This window comes from Pristiophorus japonicus, unplaced genomic scaffold (genome assembly GCF_044704955.1).
Source record: "Pristiophorus japonicus isolate sPriJap1 unplaced genomic scaffold, sPriJap1.hap1 HAP1_SCAFFOLD_212, whole genome shotgun sequence".
Classification (NCBI taxonomy): Eukaryota; Metazoa; Chordata; class Chondrichthyes; family Pristiophoridae; genus Pristiophorus; species Pristiophorus japonicus.
The window spans coordinates 278,803-287,385 of NW_027251821.1; positions in this window are offsets into that span (position 1 = coordinate 278,803).

An 8,583-nucleotide genomic window follows, 5' to 3' on the forward strand; every position below is an offset into this window, starting at 1 on the left:
GGACCGTGTACTGTGTACAGGGGCTGTGGGAGGTGATTAAATGGGTGGTAATCCCAGGGTAGTGTATTGTGTACAGGGGCTGTGGGAGGTGATTAAATGGGTGGTAATCCCAGGACAGTGTAGTGTGTACAGGAGCTGTGGGAGGTGTTTAAATGGGTGGTAATCCCAGGACAGTGTAGTGTGTACAGGGGCTGTGGGAGGTGATTAAATGGGTTGTAATCCCAGGACAGTGTAGTGTGTACAGGGGCTGTGGGAGGTGATTAAATGGGTGGTAATCCCAGGACAGTGTAGTGATCTCAGGGGCTGTGGGTGGTGATTAAATGGGTGGTAATCCCAGGACAGTGTAGTGTGTACAGGGGCTGTGGGATTATATTAAATGGGTGGTAATCCCAGGACAGTGTAGTGTGTACACGGGCTGTGGGAGCTGATTAAATGGGTGGTAATCTCAGGACAGTGCAGTGTGTACAGGGGCTGTGGGAGGTGATTAAATAGGTGGTAATCCCAGGACAGTGTACTGTGTACAGGGGCTGTGGGAGGTGATTAAATGCATGGTAATCCCAGGACAGTGTAGTGTGTACAGGGCCTGTGGGAGGTGATTAAATGGGTGGTAATCCCAGGACAGTGTATTGTGTACAGGGGCTGTGGGAGGTGATTAAATGGGTGGTAATCCCAGGACAGTATAGTGTGTACAGGGGCTGTGACAGGTGATTAAATGGGTGGTAATCCCAGGACAGTGTACTGTGTACATGGGCTTTGGGAGGTGATTCAATGGGTGGTAATCCCAGGACAGTGTAGTGTGTACAGGGGCTGTGGGAGGTGATTAAATGGGTGGTAATCCCAGGACAGTGTAGTGTGTACAGGGGCTGTGGGAGGTGATTAAATGGGTGCTAATCCCAGGACAGAGCAGTGTGTACAGGAGCTGTGGGAGGTGATTAAATGGGTGGTAATCCCAGGACAGTGTACTGTGTACATGGGCTGTGGGAGGTGATTAAATGGGTGGTAATCTCAGGACAGTGCAGTGTGTACAGGGGTTGTGGGAGGTGATTAAATGAGTGGTAATCACAGGGTAGTGTAGTGTGTACAGGGGCTGTGGGAGGTGATTAAATGGGTGGTAATCCCAGGACAGTGTAGTGTGCACAGGGGCTGTGGGAGGTGATTAAATGGGTGGTAATCCCAGGACAGTGTAGTGTGTACAGGGGCTGTCGGAGGTGATTAAATGGGTGGTAATCCCAGGACAGTGTAGTGTGTACAGGGGCTGTGGGAGGTGATTAAATGGGTGGTAATCCCAGGACAGTGTCGTGTGTACAGGGGCTGTGGGAGGTGATTAAATGGGTGGTAATCCCAGGACAGTGTTGTGTGTACAGGGGCTGTGGGAGGTGATTAAATGGGTGGTAATCCCAGGACAGTGTAGTGTGTACAGGGGCTGTGGGAGGTGATTAAATGGGTGGTAATCCCAGGACAGTGTACTGTGTACACGGGCTGTGGGAGGTGATTAAATGGGTGGTAATCCCAGGACAGTGTACTGTGTACAGGGGCTGTGGGAGATGATTAAATGGGTGGTAATCCCAGGACAGTGTAGTGTGTACAGGAGCTGTGGGAGGTGTTTAAATGGGTGGTAATCCCAGGGTAGTGTAGTGTGTACAGGGGCTGTGGGAGGTGATTAAATGGGTTGTAATCCCAGGACAGTGTAGTGTGTACAGGGGCTGTGGGAGGTGATTAAATGGGTGGTAATCCCAGGACAGTGTAGTGATCTCAGGGGCTGTGGGTGGTGATTAAATGGGTGGTAATCCCAGGACAGTGTAGTGTGTACAGGGGCTGTGGGAGGTGATTAAATGGGTGGTAATCTCAGGACAGTGCAGTGTGTACAGGGGCTGTGGGAGGTGATTAAATGGGTGGTAATCCCAGGGTAGTGTAGTGTGTACAGGGGCTGTGGGAGGTGATTAAATGGGTTGTAATCCCAGGACAGTGTAGTGTGTACAGGGGCTGTGGGAGGTGATTAAATGTGTGGTAATCCCAGGACAGTGTAGTGATCTCAGGGGCTGTGGGAGCTGATTAAATGGGTGGTAATCGCAGGACAGTGTACTGTCTGCATGGACTGTGGGAGGTGATTAAATGGGTGGTAATCTCAGGATAGTGCAGTGTGTACAGGGGCTGTGGGAGGTGATTAAATGAGTGGTAATCCCAGGGTAGTGTAGTGTGTACAGGGGCTATGGGAGGTGATTAAATAGGTGGTAATCCCAGGACAGTGTACTGTGTACAGGGGCTGTGGGAGGTGATTAAATGCATGGTAATGCCAGGACAGTGTAGTGTGTACAGGGCCTGTGGGAGGTGATTAAATGGGTGGTAATCCCAGGACAGTGTACTGTGTACAGGGGCTGTGGGAGGTGATTAAATGGGTGGTAATCCCAGGACAGTATAGTGTGTACAGGGGCTGTGGGAGGTGATTAAATGGGTGGTAATCCCTGGACAGTGTACTGTGTACATGGGCTTTGGGAGGTGATTAAATGGGTGGTAATCCCAGGACAGTGTAGTGTGTACAGGGGCTGTGGGAGGTGATTAAATGGGTGGTAATCCCAGGACAGTGTACTGTGTACAGGGCCTGTGGGAGGTGATTAAATGGGAGGTAATCCCAGGACAGTGTAGTGTGTACAGGGGCTGTGGGAGGTGATTAAATGGGTGGTAATCCCAGGACAGTGTACTGTGTACAGGGGCTGTGGGAGGTGATTAAATGGGTGGTAATCCCAGGACAGTGCAGTGTGTACAGGGGCTGTGGGAGGTGATTAAATGGGTGGTAATCCCAGGACAGTTTAGTGTGTACAGGGGCTGTGGGAGGTGATTAAATGGGTGGTAATCCCAGGACAGTGTAGTGTGTACAGGGGCTGTGGGAGGTGATTAAATGGGTGGTAATCCCAGGACAGTGTAGTGTGTACAGGGGCTGTGGGAGGTGATTAAATGGGTGGTAATCCCAGGACAGTGTACTGTGTACAGGGGCTGTGGGAGGTGATTAAATGGGTGGTAATCCCAGGACAGTGTACTGTGTACAGGGGCTGTGGGAGGTGATTAAATGGGTGGTAATCTCAGGACAGTGTAGTGTGTACAGGGGCTGTGGGAGGTGATTAAATGGGTGGTAATCCCAGGACAGTGTAGTGTGTACACGAGCTGTGGGAGCTGATTAAATGGGTGGTAATCCCAGGACAGTGTACTGTGTACAGGGGCTGTGGGAGGTGATTAAATGGGTGGTAATCCCAGGACAGTGTAGTGTGTACAGGGGCTGTGGGAGGTGATTAAATGGGTGATAATCCCAGGACAGTGTAGTGTGTGCACGGGCTGTGGGAGCTGATTAAATGGGTGGTAATCCCAGAACAGTGTAGTGTGTACAGGGGCTGTGGGAGGTGATTAAATGGGTGGTAATCCCAGGACAGTGTAGTGTGTACAGGGGCTGTGGGAGGTGATTAAATGGGTGGTAATCCCAGGACAGTGTAGTGTGTACAGGGGCTGTGGGAGGTGATTAAATGGATGGTAATCCCAGGACAGTGTACTGTGTACACGGGCTGTGGGAGGTGATTAAATGGGTGGTAATCCCAGGACAGTGTACTTTGTACAGGGGCTTTGTGAGGTGATTAAATGGGTGGTAATCCCAGGACAGTGTTGTGTGTACAGAGGCTGTGGGAGATGATTAAATGGGTGGTAATCCCAGGACAGAGTAGTGTGTACAGGGGCTGTGGGAGGTGATTAAATGGGTGGTAATCCCAGGACAGTGTACTGTGTACATGGGCTGTGGGAGGTGATTAAATGGGTGGTAATCTCAGGACAGTGCAGTGTGTACAGGGGCTGTGGGAGGTGATTAAATTGGTGGTAATCCCAGGGTAGTGTAGTGTGTACAGGGGCTGTGGGAGGTGATTAAATGGGTGGTAATCCCAGGACAGTGTACTGTGTACAGGGGCTGTGGGAAGTGATTAAATGCATGGTAATCCTAGGACAGTGTAGTGTGTATAGGGCCTGTGGGAGGTGATTAAATGGGTGGTAATCCCAGGACAGTGTACTGTGTACAGGGGCTGTGGGAGATGATTAAATGGGTGGTAATCCCAGGACAGTGTTCTGTGTACAGGGCCTGTGGGATGTGATTAAATGGGAGGTAATCCCAGGACAGTGTAGTGTATACAGGGGCTGTGGGAGGTGATTAAATCGTTGGTAATCCCAGGACAGTGTACTGTGTACATGGGCTGTGGGAGGTGATTTAATGGGTGGTAATCTCAGGACAGTGCAGTGTGTACTGGGGTTGTGGGAGGTGATTAAATGAGTGGTAATCCCAGGGTAGTGTAGTGTGTATAGGGGCTGTGGGAGGTGATTAAATGGGTGGTAATCCCAGGACAGTGTAGTGTGTGCAGGTGCTGTGGGAGGTGATTAAATGGGTGGTAATCACAGGACAGTGTAGTGTGTGCAGGGGCTGTGGGAGGTGATTAAATGGGTGGTAATCCCAGGACAGTGTACTGTGTACAGGGGCTGTGGGAAGTGATTAAATGGATGGTAATCCTAGGACAGTGTAGTGTGTACAGGGCCTGTGGGAGGTGATTAAATGGGTGGTAATCCCAGGACAGTGTACTGTGTACAGGGGCTGTGGGAGGTGATTAAATGGGTGGTAATCCCAGGACAGTGTTCTGTGTACAGGGCCTGTGGGATGTGATTAAATGGGAGGTAATCCCAGGACAGTGTAGTGTGTACAGGGGCTGTGGGAGGTGATTAAATCGTTGGTAATCCCAGGACAGTGTAGTGATCTCAGGGGCTGTGGGAGCTGATTAAATGGGTGGTAATCGCAGGACAGTGTACTGTCTACATGGACTGTGGGAGGTGATTAAATGGGTGGTAATCTCAGGATAGTGCAGTGTGTACAGGGGCTGTGGGAGATGATTAAATGGGTGGTAATCCCAGGGTAGTGTAGTGTGTACAGGGGCTATGGGAGGTGATTAAATAGGTGGTAATCCCAGGAGAGTGTACTGTGTACAGGGGCTGTGGGAGGTGATTAAATGCATGGTAATCCCAGGACAGTGTAGTGTGTACAGGGCCTGTGGGAGGTGATTAAATGGGTGGTAATCCCAGGACAGTGTACTGTGTACAGGGGCTGTGGGAGGTGATTAAATGGGTGGTAATCCCAGGACAGTATAGTGTGTACAGGGGCTGTGGGAGGTGATTAAATGGGTGGTAATCCCAGGACAGTGTACTGTGTACATGGGCTTTGGGAGGTGATTAAATGGGTGGTAATCCCAGGACAGTGTAGTGTGTACAGGGGCTGTGGGAGATGATTAAATGGGTGGTAATCCCAGGACAGTGTACTGTGTACAGGGCCTGTGGGAGGTGATTAAATAGGAGGTAATCCCAGGACAGTGTAGTGTGTACAGGGGCTGTGGGAGGTGATTAAATGGGTGGTAATCCCAGGACAGTGTACTGTGTACAGGGGCTGTGGGAGGTGATTAAATGGGTGGTAATCCCAGGACAGTGCAGTGTGTACAGGGGCTGTGGGAGGTGATTAAATGGGTGGTAATCCCAGGACAGTTTAGTGTGTACAGGGGCTGTGGGAGGTGATTAAATGGGTGGTAATCCCAGGACAGTGTAGTGTGTACAGGGGCTGTGGGAGGTGATTAAATGGGTGGTAATCCCAGGACAGTGTAGTGTGTACAGGGGCTGTGGGAGGTGATTAAATGGGTGGTAATCCCAGGACAGTGTACTGTGTACAGGGGCTGTGGGAGGTGATTAAATGGGTGGTAATCCCAGGACAGTGTACTGTGTACAGGGGCTGTGGGAGGTGATTAAATGGGTGGTAATCTCAGGACAGTGTAGTGTGTACAGGGGCTGTGGGAGGTGATTAAATGGGTGGTAATCCCAGGACAGTGTAGTGTGTACACGAGCTGTGGGAGCTGATTAAATGGGTGGTAATCCCAGGACAGTGTACTGTGTACAGGGGCTGTGGGAGGTGATTAAATGGGTGGTAATCCCAGGACAGTGTAGTGTGTACAGGGGCTGTGGGAGGTGATTAAATGGGTGATAATCCCAGGACAGTGTAGTGTGTGCACGGGCTGTGGGAGCTGATTAAATGGGTGGTAATCCCAGAACAGTGTAGTGTGTACAGGGGCTGTGGGAGGTGATTAAATGGGTGGTAATCCCAGGACAGTGTAGTGTGTACAGGGGCTGTGGGAGGTGATTAAATGGGTGATAATCCCAGGACAGTGTAGTGTGTACAGGGGCTGTGAGAGGTGATTAAATGGGTGGTAATCCCAGGACAGTGTAGTGTGTACAGGGGCTGTGGGAGATGATTAAATGGGTGGTAATCCCAGGACAGAGTAGTGTGTACAGGGGCTGTGGGAGGTGATTAAATGGGTGGTAATCCCAGGACAGTGTACTGTGTACATGGGCTGTGGGAGGTGATTAAATGGGTGGTAATCTCAGGACAGTGCAGTGTGTACAGGGGCTGTGGGAAGTGATTAAATGGATGGTAATCCTAGGACAGTGTAGTGTGTACAGGGCCTGTGGGAGGTGATTAAATGGGTGGTAATCCCAGGACAGTGTACTGTGTACAGGGGCTGTGGGAGGTGATTAAATGGCTGGTAATCCCAGGACAGTGTTCTGTGTACAGGGCCTGTGGGATGTGATTAAATGGGAGGTAATCCCAGGACAGTGTAGTGTGTACAGGGGCTGTGGGAGGTGATTAAATCGTTGGTAATCCCAGGACAGTGTACTGTGTACATGGGCTGTGGGAGGTGATTTAATGGGTGGTAATCTCAGGACAGTGCAGTGTGTACAGGGGTTGTGGGAGGTGATTAAATGAGTGGTAATCCCAGGGTAGTGTAGTGTGTATAGGGGCTGTGGGAGGTGATTAAATGGGTGGTAATCCCAGGACAGTGTAGTGTGTGCAGGGGCTGTGGGAGGTGATTAAATGGGTGGTAATCACAGGACAGTGTAGTGTGTGCAGGGGCTGTGGGAGGTGATTAAATGGGTGGTAATCCCAGGACAGTGTAGTGTGTACAGGGGCTGTGGGAGGTGATTAAATGGGTGGTAATCCCAGGACAGTGTAATGTGTACAGGGGCTGTGGGAGGTGATTAAATGGGTGGTAATCCCAGGACAGTGTAGTGTGTACAGGGGCTGTGGGAGGTGATTAAATGGGTGGTAATCCCAGGACAGTGTACTTTGTACAGGGGCTTTGTGAGGTGATTAAATGGGTGGTAATCCCAGGACAGTGTTCTGTGTACAGAGGCTGTGGGAGATGATTAAATGGGTGGTAATCCCAGGACAGAGTAGTGTGTACAGGGGCTGTGGGAGGTGATTAAATGGGTGGTAATCCCAGGACAGTGTACTGTGTACATGGGCTGTGGGAGGTGATTAAATGGGTGGTAATCTCAGGACAGTGCAGTGTGTACAGGGGCTGTGGGAGGTGATTAAATTGGTGGTAATCCCAGGGTAGTTTAGTGTGTACAGGGGCTGTGGGAGGTGATTAAATGGGTGGTAATCCCAGGACAGTGTACTGTGTACAGGGGCTGTGGGAAGTGATTAAATGGATGGTAATCCTAGGACAGTGTAGTGTGTACAGGGCCTGTGGGAGGTGATTAAATGGGTGGTAATCCCAGGACAGTGTACTGTGTACAGGGGCTGTGGGAGGTGATTAAATGGGTGGTAATCCCAGGACAGTGTTCTGTGTACAGGGCCTGTGGGATGTGATTAAATGGGAGGTAATCCCAGGACAGTGTAGTATGTACAGGGTCTGTGGGAGGTGATTAAATCGTTGGTAATCCCAGGACAGTGTACTGTGTACATGGGCTGTGGGAGGTGATTTAATGGGTGGTAATCTCAGGACAGTGCAGTGTGTACAGGGGTTGTGGGAGGTGATTAAATGAGTGGTAATCCCAGGGTAGTGTAGTGTGTATAGGGGCTGTGGGAGGTGATTAAATGGGTGGTAATCCCAGGACAGTGTAGTGTGTGCAGGGGCTGTGGGAGGTGATTAAATGGGTGGTAATCACAGGACAGTGTAGTGTGTGCAGGGGCTGTGGGAGGTGATTAAATGGGTGGTAATCCCAGGACAGTGTAGTGTGTACAGGGGCTGTGGGAGGTGATTAAATGGGTGGTAATCCCAGGACAGTGTAATGTGTACAGGGGCTGTGGGAGGTGATTAAATGGGTGGTAATCCCAGGACAGTGTAGTGTGTACAGGGGCTGTGGGAGGTGATTAAATGGGTGGTAATCCCAGGACAGTGTAGTGTGTACAGGGGCTGTGGGAGGTGATTAAATGGGTGGTAATCCCAGGACAGTGTTCTGTGTACAGGGCCTGTGGGATGTGATTAAATGGGAGGTAATCCCAGGACATTGTAGTGTGTACAGGAGCTGTGGGAGGTGATTAAATCGTTGGTAATCCCAGGACAGTGTACTGTGTACATGGGCTGTGGGAGGTGATTTAATGGGTGGTAATCTCAGGACAGTGCAGTGTGTACAGGGGTTGTGGGAGGTGATTAAATGAGTGGTAATCCCAGGGTAGTGTATTGTGTATAGGGGCTGTGGGAGGTGATTAAATGGGTGGTAATCCCAGGACAGTGTAGTGTG